The following is a 19,834-nucleotide window of genomic DNA, read 5'->3' on the forward strand; positions in this document are numbered from 1 at the left end:
CTACCTTCAGACTTTATCTTATATAAGTCAGAATGGCCAAAGCCAATAAAACCCATGCTGGTGAGGATGTGGAGTAAGTAGATACTCAATCATTGCTTGTACAGAAACTATGAAAATCTGTTTGGCATTTCCTCAGAATATTAGAAAGATTGGGGATTGGTTTCTGCTATTCCTGTGCCTCTGCTCCGTCCCCCACGGGTCTCCTCGTGTGCCATGGACCGCATCATCCCAGACATAGCAGTCGGTACAAAGTGTCCCGGGATCCGATGAGCTCTTTTCCACACATGTCAACAACGGCCCCTTCACCATGAGCAGCTTGGCCTCAGTAGCCAATGGAAATGATAGCAAGAAGTTCAAAGGTGACAATAGGAGTACAGGAGTTCCTTCCAGAGTCATCCATGTCCAAAAGCTACCTAGTAATGTCACTGAGGGGGAGGTCATCTCCCTGGAGCTGCCCTTTGGGAACGTTACCAACCTCCTTATGCTGAAGGGGAAGAACCAGGCCTCCATTGAAATGAGCACAGAGGAGGCTGCCAACACTATGGTTAACTACTACACATGGGTGGCGCCAGTGCTTCATGGACAGCCCATCTACATCCAGTTCTCCAACCACAAGGAGTTCAAAACCCACAGCTCGCCCAACCAGGCACGTGCCCAGGCAGCCCTGCAGGCTGTGAACTCTGTACAGTCAGGAAACCTGGCCTTGGCAGCCTCGGCTGCTGCGGTGGATGCAGGAATGGCAAAGGCAGGCCAGAGGCCAGTTATCAGGTTCATCGTGGAGAACCTTTTCTACCCAGTGACCCTGGACGCACTGCACCAGATCTTCTCTAAGTTTGGCGCAGTCCTGAAGATCACACGTTCACCAAGAACAACCAGTTCCAGGTGCTGCTGCAACATGCTGACCCTGTGAGCGCCCAGCATGCCAAGTTGTCCCTGGATGGCCAGAACATCTACAATGCTTGTTGTACGCTACACATCAACTTCTCCAAGCTCACCAGTCTCGACGTAAAATACAATAACGACAAGAGCAGAGATTACACTCGACCTGCTCTGCCCTCTGGAGACAGCCAGCCATCACTGGCCAGGCCATGGCAGCAGTCTTCTTTGTGCCCGGCATAACGTCAGACTCTCCATATGCAGGAGCCGGGTTCCCTCTCACCTTTGCCACCCCTCAGGCCGCAGGCCTCTCTGTTCCTAATGTCCATGGAGCCCTGGCCACCCTGGCCATACCCTCTGCTGCGGCTGCTGCAGCCGGCCGCATTGCCATCCCAGGGTTGGCAGGAGTTGGGAATTCCATCCTTTTGGTCAGCAACCTGAACCCTGAGAGAGTCACAGCCCAAAGCCTCTTTATTCTCTTCAGCATCTACGGTGATGTGAAGCGGATGAAGATCCTGTTCAATAAGAAGGAGAATGCACTCCTGCAGATGGCAGACGGCAGCCAGGCCCAGCTGGCCATGAGTCACCTGAACGGGCACAAGCTGGATGGGAAGTCAGTACGCATCACACCGTCAAAGCATCAGAGCGTGCAGCTGCCTCATGAGAGACAGGAGGACCAGGGACTGACCAAGAATTATGACAGCTCACCACTGCATTGCGTCCAGAAACCAGGCTCCAAGAACTTCCAGAACATCTTTCCACCCTCAGCTACCCTGCACCTCTCCAACATCCCGCCCTCTGTGTCAGAGGATGGCCTCAAGAGCCTCTTCTCCAGCAATGGTGATATGGCAAAAGGCTTCAAGTTCTTCAAGAAGGACCACAAGATGGCACTGATCCAGATGGGCTCTGTGGAGGAGGCAGTGCAGGCACTAATTGAGCTGCACAGCCATGACCTGGGGGAGAACTACCACCCGAGAGTGTTCTTTTCCAAGTCCACCATCTAAGTGCCTGTGGGCCTGTGAAAGCTTCAGCCATTCCAGAAAAGCCACTTTAAAAAGCAGCTGAAGTGACCTTACAGACCAGAGATTTTATTTTTTTAAAGAGAGATCAGTTTACCTGTTTTTTTAAAAAATTAAATCTAGCCCACTTTTCCGTGGTGGGAAATGGCTTGGGCCACAAAGGACCAGTCCCAGCACCATACCTTGAGGGGCTCAACCATAAGGCCACAGCGGTGCCCTGAGCACAGCCACTTTCTGTGCCTTACAAAACCAGCTTGTCTCACGGCCACACACCTACTCTCTAAGGCCTCCAGTTGTCTCTAGACCTGCAGTGAGCCAAGTAGCCACTCCCCTACACCTTTTTTTTTTTTGGTTCTTTTTTTCGGAGCTGGGGACCGAACCCAGGGCCTTGCGCTTCCTAGGTAAGCGCTCTACCACTGAGCTAAATCCCCAGCCCCCTCCTACACCCTTATAATCAAGTGACATGATTCTCCCTTGTCCCTGGCCGGCCCAGAGGGCCCAGGCCGTTCTTAGCTGCCAAGCCTTGTGTGACCTTCGTATTCTATTCCGTGTGGTCACAGACACCTGTGCCTAGCAATATTTCCACTTGACCATACACCCGAGTCTTTTCCATTTATATGCAAGAGATATAGTTTTAAAGTAACTTTGTATAGCAGTGGTACAATTGTATGTGTGTACTCTAAGCTTCTGTGTCCCCTGCACTTCTTCCTTCCAGTGAAGGTGGGCCCAGGCCAGGGTTGGAGAAAAAGCTCTGAGACTTGAGGGTTTCTACCTTCAAATTTTGGACCAAAGTTTTGTTTTCTGCCCGCCTCTGACTATGCCCAGTTGAGGGGCTAACTAACCTCTAGGCTTTAATGTTCCTTCCGGACGCCCACCTCCATCCTGGCCTGTTTCTATGGGAGGGGTTCCCTGCACCTCAGTTCTGTGAAAGTCATGGAAGAGTATAAATATTTATGATTTTATACCTGTGGGGCTGAGGCGGTGCAGCATTTTTTGTGGTGACAGATGTATATTTTGGTAATGACTACAGCCTCAGTATTGTCTGGGGTCAGCCCTGGCCACATCTACCCCAGCCCAGATGGTGTACTGGGGGGAGTGGGGACTTTCCATGAAAGCAGTTTTATAACCTTAAAAACAAAAGAGATTGACCTCAAAATCCAGATATGCCACTCTTAGACGTACACCCAAAGAGCTCACATCCTACTATGGAGACACTTGCCCAACCATGTATGTTGCTGCTCTATTCATAATGGCTATAAATTGTGAAAGGCCTAGATATCCATCAGTTGAGTAGATAAAGAAAATGTGGTACATTTACACAATGGCATCTTGGCTATTACAAAATGAAATAATGAAATTCTTAGATAAATAGATGGAAAAAGAAAAATTTATCCTGAGTGAGGTAATCCAAACTCCAAAAGACAAATACAATATATATTTGCTTATACTTGGATATTAGCTGTTAATTTTTTAAAGTAAACATAATCCATTTAACCAGTGGCATTAGGTATAGCAAGGGGAAAGAAGGAGCTCCCTAGGAAGGGGAAACAAAGTAAATAGTTATGGGTGCATGGCAGAAGGGCACTGGAATGAAGAGATGAAATGTGGAGGAGTGGGAAAGAGGAGGAACAGGAAGAGAATATGGAAAGGGACAGCTAAAACTATGAGAGGCCATATGGAAACCTAATACAGTAGAAGCTTCCTAAAATATATACATGTATAAAGGTAATCTAAATGAAATTACCGAATAACAGAGCAGACAGAGCTCCAACTGGATGTCTCATTGCAAGGAATGGGCTAGATATAATCACATTCTTGGCCAAAGTCCCCCCATGGGGACCCCCAGACAAGCCAGGATATTGCTAAGGCTGGTAGTTGCTCTTCACAAACTGACAGGAAGGACCTGTTGCTGAAGACAATGCCTACATAACTCATTGAACAGGGAGAAGTTGAGCAGGTTCCTATCTAGAGCCTTTACCACTACTGACTGGTGTTCATGGTTTCTGGAAGGTACTTCCCATGCTACCAAAAGAGGAAGGTAAAGCTTAATCCAGCTACAAAGTCTTTGGACTGCAATGATGACCTGCCTGCAGGATGTGACAGTGTTATAGTCACACAAAGCTTGTGGGAGGAAACAAGAAATATCTGATTGGACTTTGCCCCACTTCATGAGATGAAAGCCATGCCTGACATGGCTCAGGTGGCCAAGAACCAGAGAACAGATGGGCAAATGACCTAGAGGAAAACAATAACTACTCTTCTGCTAAAGGATTGCATCCATAAAATGACTCCTAATGACATTCTTGTATATTCAAGATCATTGCTTTGCTCTGTTATCATCAGAGATGGGTACAGGTACAGAGACCCATAGTCAGGCACTGAGACAATGTGCAGAGAATGAGAGAACATGGAATGTTTAGTCCTAATTAGGATGTCTCTATCAAATCCTTCCTCTTAATGTCCAGGGAACCATGTGTGTGGAGGAAGATGCAAAAGGACTGTAAGATCTAGGGAGGATGAAGGACACCAAACCAAAGCAAACCAACCAACCAACTGACCAACCGACCGACCCACCCACCCACCCACCCACCCACCAACCAACCAACCAACCAACCAACCGACTGACCCACCCACCCACCCACCAACCAACCAACCAACCAACCAACCAACCAACCAACCAACCGACTGACCCACCCACCCACCCACCCACCCACCCACCAACCAACCAACCAACCAACCAACCAACCAACCAACCAACCAACCAACTAAAACAAAAGAGAGCAAATATCACGGCCTTCTAAACAAAGCAGGACCAACAAACCTATCCCTTACCCAAAATCTATCTCCAGTTGTTAACCATTTGTAAATGAAAAATTTGTTCCCTCCAGTAGACTCTCATTGCAAATACAAACCACTTGAGCTTATAGCTCGATTTCCATACCCAGTAGTACAGGGCCCATATGAGACAAACTCAGTAGCAAAAAAGCAAGCAAGCCATTTTACATTTAACAATACTGACTTATAATATGCCAACATATGCGCACAAAGATTTCAAATTCCTAAAATGCATTCTTTTTTTACTAAACATAGATGATCTTATTATTTTAAGACTCTAGACCCTATCATATCAAAGTTTCTATCATCTGTATTTTCAAATATATGACATGTATTCTTTTAATCAATATTCAACAACTTAAATATATTCATGGTATGGTATTTAAAATAAAGAATACTTATGATGCTCCTAATTTGATAGTTATAAAATATTTATGTGCCTTCTGTTACCCTTTCTCATTCATTGTTTGTATTCCTTAATATTGGATGAAGTCTGAGCTTACTCTGGGGAAAAAGTCATTGAAAAGTGCTCAGAATAGGATGCAGAAGCAGTTCGTTATACCATCTGCTTTTAAGTTTCTGAGGAGCACTTCAGAGTTTCTTATCTCTGACTTTTGTTATTTCTTTTCATTTCCTTAACTCACCCTTTCTCCTCCCTTCTTTTTTTGCCTTCCTCTCTTCTCTCTCATCTTCCAAACTCTTAAATTTCTCATTTTTAAAAATGCTGGATTAATACTAAGGTATTTAGTTTTGCTAATTTTAGTCATGATGCTTTTTTTTTTTCGGAGCTGGGGACTGAACCCAGGGCCTTGAGCTTGCTAGGCAAGCGCTCTGCCACTGAGCTAAATCCCCAACCCCACATGATGCTTACTTAATTACTTACAGATTCGAGCATTTGTTTAGTGCCTAACCTACAATGGTTCCTGGTTTCCATTTCTCAGCATTTAAATTATAAAAAATCACTAAACCCCAGGAAAGAGTGACAGTGGCATTCAGGGCAACATTATCAGGTTGACAAAATAAGCCATTTCATATGTTGGCAATCTGATGTTGTGCCAGGGTACAAGGATGGTTTTACATTAGTTTTTATTTTATTCTTTTAAGGCTTTCATGGTAAGCAACTCAAAAGGGAATGGCTTTAATTATGTACTTTCTATACCACCAACCTTGGTGAGGGAGTGAAAATCTTAATTGTGTAAGGAGCTACAATGCGATCGATCGATCGTGGCCTCGTTGGAGAAAAATGAAAGCGTGGCTGGTACCTTTAGTGCTGATTACTTCAGATGGAGCATTTACTGCTGCTCCTGGGAGATGTGAGAACGTCAGGTAAATAGTACCACAGCACAGTCAACCCTCTTTCTCAGAAGTACTTTTAAGATGCTTCAGGATCAAGAGTGGAAAAGCATAGAGGAGAGGAGAAACATTTCCTATTGAAAATAAGACAAAACTTGTCTTAAAAATCATCTCTCTTCATTCATTGGCTTATTCTGATTCTGTCCCTCATTGGGCTTCCCTGTCCTTCCTGTCCTGTCCTTCAGAAGTTCATATTTTGTTGGAGGAGATAGACGTGCCAAGCAAGTTAAATTAAATGTACTATTTCTCAAAGTTCCTACTGGAGGAGTTTTATGAAAGGTAACGTACTTATAAAACAGTGGACCACCATTGCCCCGAGGAATTAGCAAGGCTGTTATACTTAGAGGTAGTGAATTGTATATTGGGGCTGGAGAGAAGGCTCAGAGGTTAGGGGAGCTTGTTGCTCTTGCAGAGGACCTCCATTTGATTTCAACCATCCACTTGGAGTGTTCACAATTACCTGTAACTACACCTCCAGGAAACTTGATAACCTTTTCTGTCTTCTATAGGCACCTAAATGCATGTCAGCATATGTACACACACACACAGACACAGACACAGACACAGACACAGACACACACATACTCACACACACACACTTAAAAAGAAAGTGTATAGTGCATTTATTAATTATTATTATTATTAAGATTGAAGGGGAATAAATGTACACTGTGGCCATGCTTTACTGAGGTTCCCAGGAAGTGATACTGGATGCCTGCAGTGTGCCTTTTCTGGTGGTTAGCTTTTATATCCATGACAAAAGATCTGAACAATTGACTTAATGGAGTAAATATTTTGTCTCCTGGTTTCACAAGTTTCAGTCTGAGTTCCATGATTCCCGATTGTGGTGAGGCAGCACATCATGGTAGGAACATGTGATGGTTCAAATCATTTACCTGTGGTGACAGGAAGCAAAGGCAATGAGGAGACTGAGACCGAGGTGTTGGCGGCTTGCCTATCCTTTTCTTTTATTGTTAGTGCAACAAAAGCATTGACAAAAATGCTTCAGTTACCACTGAAGCTGGCTCCTTGGACATTCCACAGAGATGGAACATACTTAACGTTATCCCTTCTATGTAGCCTTCATTCATGGATGCATAGCCTATAGCCAGGAAGAATCAAGGCTGGGAGGATTGAGGAGCTGTGGACAATGGCTACAACTCTCACCTGTCTCCCAATGAGGAAAGTTTACCTCACTGGTGCGAGCTCCCCAGAGAATAAGTCCCGCTGGCCACACTAATGATGTAGTAGCTGACCCCCCTTCCCTATCTCACTTTCCTGTTCCTCTGATCCTCAGAGAAATTATAAACATAAAATTAAGAATTATTTTAAGGAAGAACCCAGACTTTGATACAATATGAAGTGAATATATATTAAACTTCTCACTTTACTTACTAACAAGGCAACTAGTAAGATGTCAAATCAATGACTGCTATAGTAGAGGATCTCTAGTTAAACTTGACCTTCAGATAAACAACATATAGTTTTTGAATACGAGTGTTCCTCCCAATCATTGTATTCTCAGCAGTCTATCTGACTACCTTGTATTTTATATGTTAAATATGACAACTTTAACCAAAGGACAATTCAAACTACTGCACAGTTATGTGGACTAAATTTATAAATAAATTAAAAACTGGCAAACTGGGTAATATCTATAGGATGGTGACTTGTTGTATTTACCAGACATAGCATGCATGTGTGTACATAGAATTATTGGCATCAATGACTGCCTTCTAAAATTTATAGAATTTTAAGATGCTCAAACACAGGGTTCAGTAGAGCTAACTTGGAAGTATTAACTACACACATTCCCTGGCAATCTTTCTTTTTTCTTCCCTTTGTTCCTTTGTTCCTTCATTCTTTCGTCCCTTCCTCCCTCCTTCCTAAAGTTCTGCTGCTGGGATGGCAGTGTTCTTAGTCAAGAGAGGTTTCTATTAAGCTCTTTGTCAAAAATACAGAGTCCAGCTCTGAATACATGCATCTCTATCTGTGAGTAGCTAGACAGATGATGTGGAATCAGAAGGGTTGGGGCTAGAAAGACAGATACAGAGGCCATAAGTATAAGTTAGACCAGAGAGGTTATTGAGTTAATGTAGAAAAGGCAGGGGAGCAAAAGACACTGTAAGATAGGTAGAAGTAGAACGCTAAGCTAAAGATACTGAGACGTGATATCAGACATAAGGGGAACCAAGTGTGGACATTTTTACATTTTAGAGCCCAAGAAAAAGGACAGAACTTAAGGAATGGGGTCTGGTTGTTATTCCAGAAGGAGTGGCGTGAACTACTATGCAGACCACTTCATCCTTCTATCTTCTTGCTTTCATTTCTCAAGTGATGGAATTGCATGTATGGCCCACTAACCTGGACTTTATCTTAAAAGGCTCTTCCCTAAGAGTCTAACTAGAGAGGTCAAGGGGCTCCATTGATGGGATGGGGTTGGTGGTAAATTCTTGTTGGTGCTCAGCCTTTGTGGGTGTGCTCTGGCAGAAGGCTCTTTGAGAAACCCAGGAGACCTCCCTATGAGATTCACATGAGGAGAGAAAGATACCCCCCAACTCAAAACAAACAAACCCCACCAATAACCACAAACAAGACTACACCAAACACCAAATAAACAAATAAACCCCATATGCAATTGCAATTGTATCGGTATTATTTTATTGTTTCTCTTTAGATCCCAGAAAGTGAAGGGAAGAAAGATCACAGCGTATTCACAAAGCCAAATTCCCACTCTCCTCACTGCAGTCATCTAAGTATCTAAACGTGGGGTCTAAAATCAGCAGTGTTTTGAAATTTTATCACTTCAAGTCAAATAGATGCTTAAAAAATACTTTATAAAAGTATTTATTTATCTTTCTTTTATGTGTATAAGTGTTTTGTTGTAGGTATGTTAGTATATAACATACATGCAGTGCCCATGGAGGTCAGACGAGGGCTTGGATCCTCCTGGAACTGGAGTTGCAAATGGTTGCGAGTGCATGTTGGTGCTGAGAATTGAATCTGGGTCTTCTGTAAGAGCAGCAAGTATGTTTAACTACTAAGCCATCTCTCTCCAGCCCCAAATACCCAGGAAGTAACAATCTGAGGGAGGCAGGATATGTTTTTGCTTAGAGCTTAATAAAGGATACAGCCCAGCATACTTAAGAAGTCATGGTGTCAGTGAATGAGACAATTAGTCATTTTGTAATCAAGAAAAATAGAAAGGGGCCTAGGGTATCAAATAATACCTTCTTCAGAGGGGTTCCTCCTCCTAAAAGTTCTATACTCTTTCAAAACAGCCCTGCTAGTTGGGAATCAAGTGTTCAACAAGGAGCCTCCCAGGACCTTTCACATTTAAACTACAACAGATGTTTCCTTCCACATTTGCTCTGGCTCCAAGATGACTTCACATTGTAATGAGAGCTGGGATTGGATAGATCCTTCTCAAGCGAAATGACATGGGGGCTGGGGTGGGGAGGATGCTCACACGTTGGCCCCAGAAGATTACTGAATGACTATGACGTATCAATTACTGCCATGTTCATAAGGCTGCTTGCCTGTGAAAATCAGCTTAACAAACTGGAGGGAACCCAAATCAATTTAGAAGCTCTTTCTGGAGCCTTGTATGAAGTGGCCAATGGAGGCATTTAATGGAGCAGATGGGCTCTTGGAATGTGGCAAGTGGCATCTGGTGACATGAGTTTGCTTTCTCTGACTTGGAGTCATTTAAATTTTAAATTGGGGCAGAGGAGGAGGAGATGCCCAAGACTGTGGGATTCCAGAGACTGCTGTTGGCTTTCCCTCCAATGAGCAGATGTTTTCCTTGGTGATGTTCCTACACAGGCCACTAGTAGTGAGATTAACAACTCTAGCTTTTAAGGCCGTCATTCTCAGCACCGAAGTGGTTTTCAAATGGGCAGTATCACTTGGCCACTGTATAAGGAAATGTTTTAGTAGCTAGGGAAAGAAGTCATATTACCTTGTTTATGTAGTTGCAACAATAACAACAAAAGTCATAGAAATAATCCATGGACATTGCAAGCATTGTATGTTTTCTAGCTCTGGAGTTGGCTAAAAAGCTAGGACTGGAGAACACTCTCACTCAGAGAGATATTGGAGTTAAAAAATAACCCCACCATTAAAAAAGAGTGTGTCATGGACTGTTTCCTGCGATGTGCTTGTGGTCATTTGTGGCTGCTGAAAAGAGATCATACATAATTCCTGCCAGTTCCTTGTTCTTTCCAAGGAGAAAACCAGAAGCAGCAGACACTGTAAGAGTAAGCCCACTGCTGAGACACAAAAGGCAGCTTGGCAGAGCTGCCTGGCAGAGAACAGACTCAGAAGATGATGACCAGCTGACCAGCTTCTGGTTATAGATCCTTTCCACAAACATTGCATTTACAAGCAAGAGCATCAAGCACCATTCTGCACACTCAAATTACTTTCTGAGAATTGTTCCAGAAGCAGAACCATTTGGTACAACTTGGGCACACAGGGCTGGGAAAGTGTTCTTTTTATAGAGGTTTGTGATGGTAGGATTGCAGAAGGTCCACATCAGATAGCTAGAAAATCAGAAACCCTCCTTGTATTAATTTTATCTTGTGCATTTCTCTGTGGATAATAAAAAGGTTTGCTTTGCTTAGGGAGCATTCTAGTGAGCTGCTTTCCTGTTGCTGTGATAAAACACCATGAGCAAGAGTGGGTCCTGAAGGAAGGATGGTTTCATTGGGAGCTGGAGCACAAAGGTGAGAACTCACGGGAAACACAAAGCAGAACAAACTAGAAGTAGGACAGGGGAGTGCACTCTCAAAGCCTGCTCCAGTGGCCTACTTTCCTACTTTCTCTAGCAGGACATACTTCCCCAACTTCCCAAAACAGTGCCATCAATGGGAACTAAATGCTCACATGCCTGGTAGGTTAGGAGATGTTTTCTTTCACACCATACTCACTGAATATTGATTTGAACAATGGCAGATAGACTTTTCCTTAGCATTGTGACTAACGTCATAAACAGTAGTGATTTGTTCATTGCGAGATGCTCCACTCTGGTTGACTTTTGGTTTATACATAAGGTTAGGTTATGGCCAATAGGAGATTAGAGACCTCCAGGGAAATCTAGTCTTTAATGGAATCTGGGGCAGGGATATGTGAATCACCTACCACATTGTGTTTGTGCATTAGGTATGAGTAATTCCCACATCTCTGAGCTAGAGGAGGTTACAAGCAGCCAGTCTCATGTGTACCTTCCTCTAGGAAATGCTATTCCTCCAGGGGGAAATGTGAGAAGCTTCTCACTGTTACTTGCTGCGCTTTTGCCTTGTTTGATTTCTTTTTTCTTTGCCAAGGGCATGCATGCATCAAAACATGAAGAACCCCAGGATGTGGGTGAGCTCGGCGTTCTAGCTCAGATGTTCTTTGTAGGAACAGAGGCTGGCTTTTGTTCTTTGTTTCTCATCTCTTTTCTCTCTTTACCTTGAGGATATTACATATTCCTTCAAATATTCTTATGGGAAACCTAGAAATTTTACTCTAAAATCTAAATGGCAAATATTTAATATTTGAGCTATGTGTATACTCTCATAGGAAAAAAGCTTTTCAAGTTTTATATGGCTTAAAATGCATACATATATATATATAATATGCAAATATCTGAAATGATATGTAATAGATAAAGATGTATAAGTAAAAACATATCCAATTAAAGAAAAATTAGTTAAGCCAATGAATAATGTGTCTGGAAAGTTTTCCTACTCTGTGGCCACTCCCACTGAAGACACTTTTACTCTGTTTCTAGAATACAAAAAGTACTTTAAGATGAAAATATCTATTCATATGGTTCATATTTGAATGCTCTTCTTAAATATTTCTTCGGATAATCAAAGTTGGGTGTTACTCTGGTGCGAAAAGCAGGTTTTATCTTCACTCTACAATATGAAATAGTAGATGAGATTGTCTTTTTCCTGAGATGGCTAACATTTCTACAGCATAATGTTCCTTGGCTCTAACAGTGAAAAGATGATTAAGTCTAAAATTAGTGGTAGGTTAGCAAAGGCACGCAAGTATTTATTCAAGTATCTGGACTTACAACTCATTTATTCAGTGAGTCAATGGTTATATTAGCTACGTTTCCATTGCTGTGGCAAAAACCATGCCCAAAAGCAATTTAGGGAAGAAAGGGTTTATTTTGGCTCAGAGTTGGAGAATCAGAGTCCATGATATTTGGGAAGGAATGGAAAAATCAAGGAAAGCATAGTACCGGGATCAACACATTGTCTGATCACATTTTCACCTATACACAGGAAGCAGAGAAAGAACAGGAGGTGAGGTTAGGCTATCCATACTCCAATCCTAACCTAGTGGCATTTCTCCACCAAAGCTTTACTTGCTAAGAGTTCCATAACTTCCCAAACAGTACCATCAACAGGGGACCAAGTGTTTCAATACATCAAACTTTGGAGGATATTTTTCAACCAAACAATCACAATGCTATTTGGCAGGATTTTTCTAATTATTAGATTACAAGTTTCTTTGCATTCTACCTTCTTTCCATACTCCATATTCTTCTTCTTGGAACATTGAGTGGTGGTAAAAGTCCAAACACCAGTCCTAGGTTATTGAGTTATGGGTGAATATGTCAATCAATGAACTGATGGTTAATAATTTGAACGCTTAGATTGAGTTTTCCATTTGGGAACCTTTTATAGTTGTGATAGTTATCATTGGTAACTCCACATGACCAATGTAATCTAGGAGACAGTACTCTGGTAATGTCTAGATATAGGTAACATCATGGAGACTGGAAGATACACTTGAGATGTGGGCAGCAACATTCCACGGGCTAATAAAAAGAGTTCCATGCCTAATAAAATGAGTGCCAGCATTCACCTATCTGCTTCCTGTCAGTGGATGTACATGATGAGCTGTCTCTCATGCCAGCAATCATGAATTCATACCATGAGGGGCTGTCACCACAAACAATGAGCTAAAACAAATAAAAACAAAACAACAAAACAAAATAAAAAACAACAACAGCAAAACCTTTCTTAAGTTGCTTTTGTCTGGTGTTTGTCTGGTGGTGCATTGAGAAACTTAACCACTACAAAGTGCTTGAAAACTTTCTTATAGACACAGGCTTGGGCCTTTACCTGAATCACCTTCTGCCCTTGATCTTTTTTTTTTTTTAAATTAGGTAGTTTATGTATTTACATTTCAAATATTATCCCCTTTCCAGGTTCCCCCCTCTTCCATGCTCCCTCCCCATGCTCCTACCCACCCACTCCCACCTCAACACCCTGGCATTGATCTTTTGCCCTGGAAGTTTTTTCATCTTTGGGTTTCTAAGCTATAGATTAAAGTATTGAGAATTAGGGAAGAAAAAGCAAACAAAACCAATGGGGGTTGGTGTTTAACTTCTAAGATGACTTGAGACCAAAGGCTTCTTTATTTTCCTATGAGGCCTTGCCCAATTGACCAGGAAAGTCCAATATTACTTAAAAAGAAATCTCATTTAAGTAAATGAAGTAATTTTACCTCATCTTTTTACTTCCTCAGGGAATGCAGGAGCAGTGGTTTTAAGATAGTTAAGGACTTGTGATTTCAGAAAGTAAGAATGATTATGTTTTTCCCTAAAAGGATGACTTTGACTCAGGCTGATTAGATTTTTTAAACGTTTCTTTATTTACATACTCACTCTGTAACTCGTCACAAGCAGAGGAATTACGCCGCTGTTTATAGGAAAATACAAATATCTTTGCTATTATGAAGTCTACAGAATCTGCTAGGCCTTAATAGTATCATAAGGCCATTTAACATATTGATCAGGTAAACATGTTCAATGTCTAATACATGATGATTTAACCTATGGTTTCTCCCTTTCCGCTCTAGGATCCTTTTAAGATGCAAGGATGATTTTCATAAGGTCATTATGGACCTTATGAGATTTTATAAAATCTTTTATATATGTATTAATTTGAAAGTATGGGTCCTCAACTTTGACAGATTTTCTAGAGGGATCAATGACATAACAACAGAGAGACTCCTTATAAAGCAGCATTCTGTAAGGTCACTGCCCTTGACTTTTCTTTCTCTGGGTCTTCTAGCACAATGAGTAGATAGCAAGGTTGAGAGGGGAGATCCTCAGCAACATGGAGGCTGATACCTGCTTGGCATTCATGAAATAAAGATTTCAGGGAGAGTGTTAAACATAGTGGAAAGATCTTCAACAGGCTCTTGAGGATGTCTCCATATGCCCCGAACCTGGCGCCCACGACACAGCCAATGTTGAAAAATCATTGCTTTGCTAGGCGCGTTTACATAGCTAAGCATTAAACATGATTCAGGCAGTCTGGACTGTATGCTCCAAGGATTTCTTATTAATATGCAGGGCAGGCAGAGAAACCTGTTTGAATGACATGGTATTGGCTACTTTGAATTGGACCTTGAAACTTGAGGAAATGTAAGAATTTAATTAAAAATAAAACTTGAAAGCTTGAGTAGAGAAATTTGGATGACGGAAAGGAGTGGAAACTGTGTTTTCTCCTGGTATAAAGAGGGTGTCCAATTAGGGAAATATGTAGTGTAGTAGTCAGGTCCAAATATAACAAAAATGCTTAGCTTCAGACAAAGGACTCTGCAAGTCAATTCACCAGCGCTGGCTGACAATGCTTTTCACAGGTGATGTTGCTCTGTCAACCCCCCTCCTTTCTTTTGTTCTTATGAAGCCTTCAGACAACAGGATGTGCAGCTGGATCAAACATGAGCAACTCGGTGGTATTTCTAAGACTCAATTCAGTATAATCAACATCAATGTTTTAAAAACGGGCTTCAGTGAATCCAATGCCCTTTTCGGCTTCTATGAATACCAGGCACATATATGGTACACATACACACAGGCAGGAAGGCATTTAGATACATTTAAAAAAAAAGTCCAACGGGAAAACAACTCATTATAAGAAAAATGTTCAGGAATTCCAGAATGTTCTGGCAAGGCTGACATTTGTGATGTCAGCTGACAATTCAGTTTGAATGATTTCAGTATCTTGATGTCCTGAGTGAGAATTTGAAAAACTATATTTTCTGAACATTGTCCCCACAAACTTAGTTCTTGAATGCTGTGTTAGCTTCCTCACTGCCGCTGTGCAAATCATCACAATTATGGTGTCTTGAAACAACAGAAACGTTTCCTCACAGTTCTAGTCACAGTCCACTCACATTTCCAAAATCAAGGCATGACAAGGATGTGCTGGTCTTCCAGTGGGAAGTGAATGTTCCTTTGCCTCTCTCCACAGCATCTGCTCTCCACAGCGCCAGACTCTGAACCACCTCTTTGATACACTCCTTTCTAATGGGGCTGTCTTCATTTATGTTTTCCAAACTCCATTTTCCTCTGTTGAAAAGACATACATGTTAGTGGTAGTATTCTCAAGTTCATCTCAAATTTATCACCTCTTTTTGTTTGATCACATTGGATATAATTTATGTTTCCTTTTTAAAATTCACCAAGATGAGCTTAGATGATAGCATTCACTACATGTATGTATTCTGTGTGTGTGTGTATGTGTGTGTGTGTGTGTGTGTGTGTGTGTGCATGTGTGTAACAACATGAGGGACCTGGAGTTTGAACTCAGATCCCTAGCTTTGGAAGCTAGTGCCTTCCCCCATTGACCCTTGTCTTCAAGCTTCCTGATCACATTTCTTTTCTAATGGATACATTCAGTGCTATAAACTCCTTGTGAGTGCCGCTCTCAGTGTCTCTCTCAGTGTGTTAGACTTCAAGACACATTGAGTTTGACATAAATTCCCCGTGGCTTCTCACGGAGAACACTTACTATGTTAGTTAGAACTCAAGTTTATTCTTCAAATATTTAATATTCTTTTTTCCCAGCCATCTTTCATTGATTGCTTTCTAATGGATATCATTTGTGCTCTGAGAGCACAGTGATTTCTACTCTTAAGATGTGTCATGGGGCTCAGAATGAGGCCTCATGATGCTTACTTATTCCACATGATTTTCATGAAAGTGGGTATTCTATTGTGTTCTATTGTGTGTGTTTAACAATAGAGTATCAAAATGCAAACAACATATATTGCATATACATATATACATAATATGTACATGAATATATGTCTCACATACATGAATTCATACTATATATATATATATATATAAATATTATACTGGCTTTTAGTTTTCTTTTGTCAATAGTATACAAGCTAGCATCATCTAGGAAGAGAACTTTTAGCTGAGAAAATTCCTCCATCAGATTGGCCTGTGGACAAGTCTGTAGAACATTTTCTTGCTTCTTGACTGAGAAGTGAGGTGAGGAGCAGTTCCCTGTGAGAGGTGTCACCCATGGACAGGAGGTCATGGATAGTATAAAAAAGCAAGCTGAGCATGACATGGGGAGAAAGCCAGTAAGGAGCGCCTCTCCATGGTCCCTGAAATCAGCTCCTGCTTCAAGGTTTTAGTCCTAAAGTCCTATCCTCACTTCTCTTCGTGATGGGCTACAATTGTAAGATGATAGGAACTTTCCTTCCCACATTGCTCTTGGTCCTCTATTATAGTAACAGAAACCCAACTGAGACAACATTAAAGATTGCGGTGTCTTTTCGTGGAACAGTTCTTTTATCATTAGATGATGGGTCCTTTTTCTTTGTTTTCCTTGCTGAGAAACTGGCTGTTTCTGAAATTAATGCATCTACTCCATCTTCTCTCAACGAATGCCAGCACAGTTTACAGTCTGCACTTATTTACTGTCCCTCTCCCATCATTCTTACATATTGGTTTAACACTGTATGGAACTGGGTTGATTTAATTGTTAACAAACCTGGCAATGGCACAGAAACGAAGCCCCTGAAACATGGATACACTTTAAAAGGCCAAGTAACTTTTGATGATTTGTGCCAAGAACATTATTCAGTGGGGGAAAGGGAAATAGATGGCTAAAGTATGGGTAATCTGAACCTAAATACCTACTTCATACCAGACACAAAATAATCAAAGATAGATAGACCAAGGACCCAAACACAAAAGTTAAAACCATAAGGCTTTAGAAAACTTCTTTGAAAAATCCTGTCCCATTCAGTTTTATTAAAATACATAGCATTCTTCTTTCTCAGGAAAGTTTTAGAATTTCTTTGAAAAGTTGCACCAGGCTCAAAAGCAAATATCATGGTGTGAGTTGAACAACAGGTACTGCATGCTGTTTGTAGTATGTATTTTGAAACAGGCAACTGCTGGGACCACCACAGAGGAGACATTTTGAATTGCAAGATCTAACAGGTATCAATTGCTTGGGATTTGTGTGAGGATTCAGAGTATCCTTGGTATGTTAATGATGCCTCTGTTTCCTGGACAGTTCTCTCTCCATGCCCTGCTTTTTCTTTACTGTATGTATCAGCTCATATCACTTGTACAGACTAATGCCTTGTGTTGTGACATTTGTGCACATGAATATATCCTGCTATGACCATATTCTTTCTCTCCATTACCTTCCCTCTCCCCACTCCACCTCTTCCTACTCCTCCCATTTCTTTACTTTCAATCTGTATTTTTTTTATTGGCAGCATATAATTGAGTCTCACATTATTACTTCTCACCAATGCTGACAATCTCAACTGACTACTGATGTTAAAGTGATTACTGTTGGATTAAGATTATACCTATCTGTAGTAGTTTTCTACCCACTGTTCTCGTCTCTTTTTTAGGTATCTTATTTTTCTGGCTTCTCTCTTTTAACGGGCCCTCACATTTTGTTTGTTTGTTTTAATTAAAATGTCTTCCCATCACTCTTCTCCTTCCCTCTCCCTTTTGTCTTCTGTTGTTTTCCCCTTCACTCTTTCTCAAATTGATGTCCTCTTTCCCTTGATTACTGTTGTTATACACATATAAATCTATAAGGAAAGCCCATTGAATCCATTTTGTTGCTTGTGTGTATATGATTTTAGGGCTAGTCACTATATACTGGATAATTAATTAGGGGCCTCACTCATGGGAGAGACTAATTCTTCCTTGCTCAGCAGTCATTATTTGTCCGTAGTCCTTTGTCTATGTGTGGGGCTCCATGGGCTTTCTCAGCCTTCCACGTTAGCCTGTCTTGGAGTTGTTATTATTAGGTCTTGTTTAGCCAGGTTTTCTACTGTGGTACAGTGTGTGCAGTTTCCCAATCATTTCTTATCTCACAGAAGACTTCATGAGCCTCTCATTTCTGCGCTGTCCTCTGTAATGTTTCCTGAGCTGTAGATGCAGTTGCACTGTATCTGTATCCACAAGGGCTGGGGCTCCTTCATATTCATTATCTCTGTGTTATGGCCAGCTTAGTTTTCTGTGATGGTGTCTGTTGGCTGCAAAGAGAGATCCTTTGAGAAAGGATGAGAGCTACATTTATCTGTGGATATAAAGGTAAGTTTTAGCATATCATTAGGAATTATGCTAGTCTAACAAAATGGAGGAAGCAGTTTCTCCTCTATAATTCATAACTCCACTACTCCACTACTCCTTGGCAGTTAGTTATACTTCTAGTTCCAGGCATGTTTTCTCCTCCTTTTGAATGGGCCTTGAGCGAAATTATACAGCTGTTGGTTGCCACCAAGATATGAGTGTCATTATTAGCTACCTTTTCCATTTTGCTGTGATTTATAAGCATCACAGCTTGTTAGAACTATCAGTTTGTGGTGATTTAAATATGCTTGGCCCAGGGAGTAGCACTCCTAAGAGGTGTGGCCCTGTTGGAGTAGTGTGGCCTTGGAGGAAGTGTGTAACTGTCATGTTGGGCTTTGAGAGAGCTTCCTACTAGCTGCCTAAAGATTGGAGTCTTCTAGCTGCCTTCAGAACAAGAGGTAGAAATATCAGCTCCTCCAGCACCATGCCTGTCGGGACACTGCCAGGCTCCTGCCACAATGGTGGAACTGAATAGACTGAACTCTGAACCTATAAACCAGACCCTAATTAAATGTCTCTTTATAAGAGTTGCCTTGGTCATGGTGTCTCTGTATACCAATGGAACCCTAAGACATAGTTACTTCCCTCCCTCAGCACATCACAAGTGTCTCCTCTTACATAAAAGTTAGACTGCAGACAGGGGGCTTTCAAATTAGATCCAGTTCAAATTTTCTGATTTGTGTGGCTTCAGACACAGGGACTTGTCTTTAACCTCTGAGAGGCAACCAAGGGCAACAGGAATGGCCTGTATCATTTATGGATTTTTTTGGAGTCACTTGAACTGCCTTGACTGACAGTGGTTTCTTCATATGCACATATATGCATTGGAAAGCTTGGATCTTGGTATTATATTTCTTCAGTTTCTAGGGCAATGTGCTCCTTGTTCATTCTGTAGTAGATGGCCAGACAAAGAGCTTCTGGTTTTCCATTTGCTTATCTTTTATATTGCTTGTCATAAGGAAGTTAGCAATGTTAGTAATGGTCCTGGTTTTTCATTTCTAAGCAGGAACAATATAATTGTATAACACACACACACACACACACACAGAGAGAGAGAGAGAGAGAGAGAGAGAGAGAGAGAGAGAGAGAGAGAGAGAGAATGGCCATTTTCATGAGGAGAATTATTGTATTTAGTGATTTTTAAGATTGATTTTATGTTGGAATTTTTCTGATTTCATAAAATCTCTCCCTATAAATTTAAGGGACAAATCCACAGTTATGAGTCTTGGGTGCTACATTTTGGGAACACTATCCAAGTGGGATAGAAAAAATAAAAACCAGGGAGGTAGTTCAGTAGTGAAATGCTTGCTGTGTAAACATGAGGACCAGA

General features: G+C 41.5%; 1 pseudogene; it reads left to right on the top strand.

Annotated features, from left to right (window-relative positions):
• Window positions 1-213: 213 nt before the first annotated feature.
• Ptbp1-ps3 (polypyrimidine tract binding protein 1, pseudogene 3) lies at window positions 214-2,008 on the top strand (annotated as a pseudogene).
• Window positions 2,009-19,834: the final 17,826 nt, after the last annotated feature.

The sequence above is a fragment of the Rattus norvegicus genome, chromosome 4 (assembly GCF_021556685.1).
Source record: "Rattus norvegicus strain SHRSP/BbbUtx chromosome 4, alternate assembly SHRSP_T2T, whole genome shotgun sequence".
Classification (NCBI taxonomy): domain Eukaryota; kingdom Metazoa; phylum Chordata; class Mammalia; order Rodentia; family Muridae; genus Rattus; species Rattus norvegicus.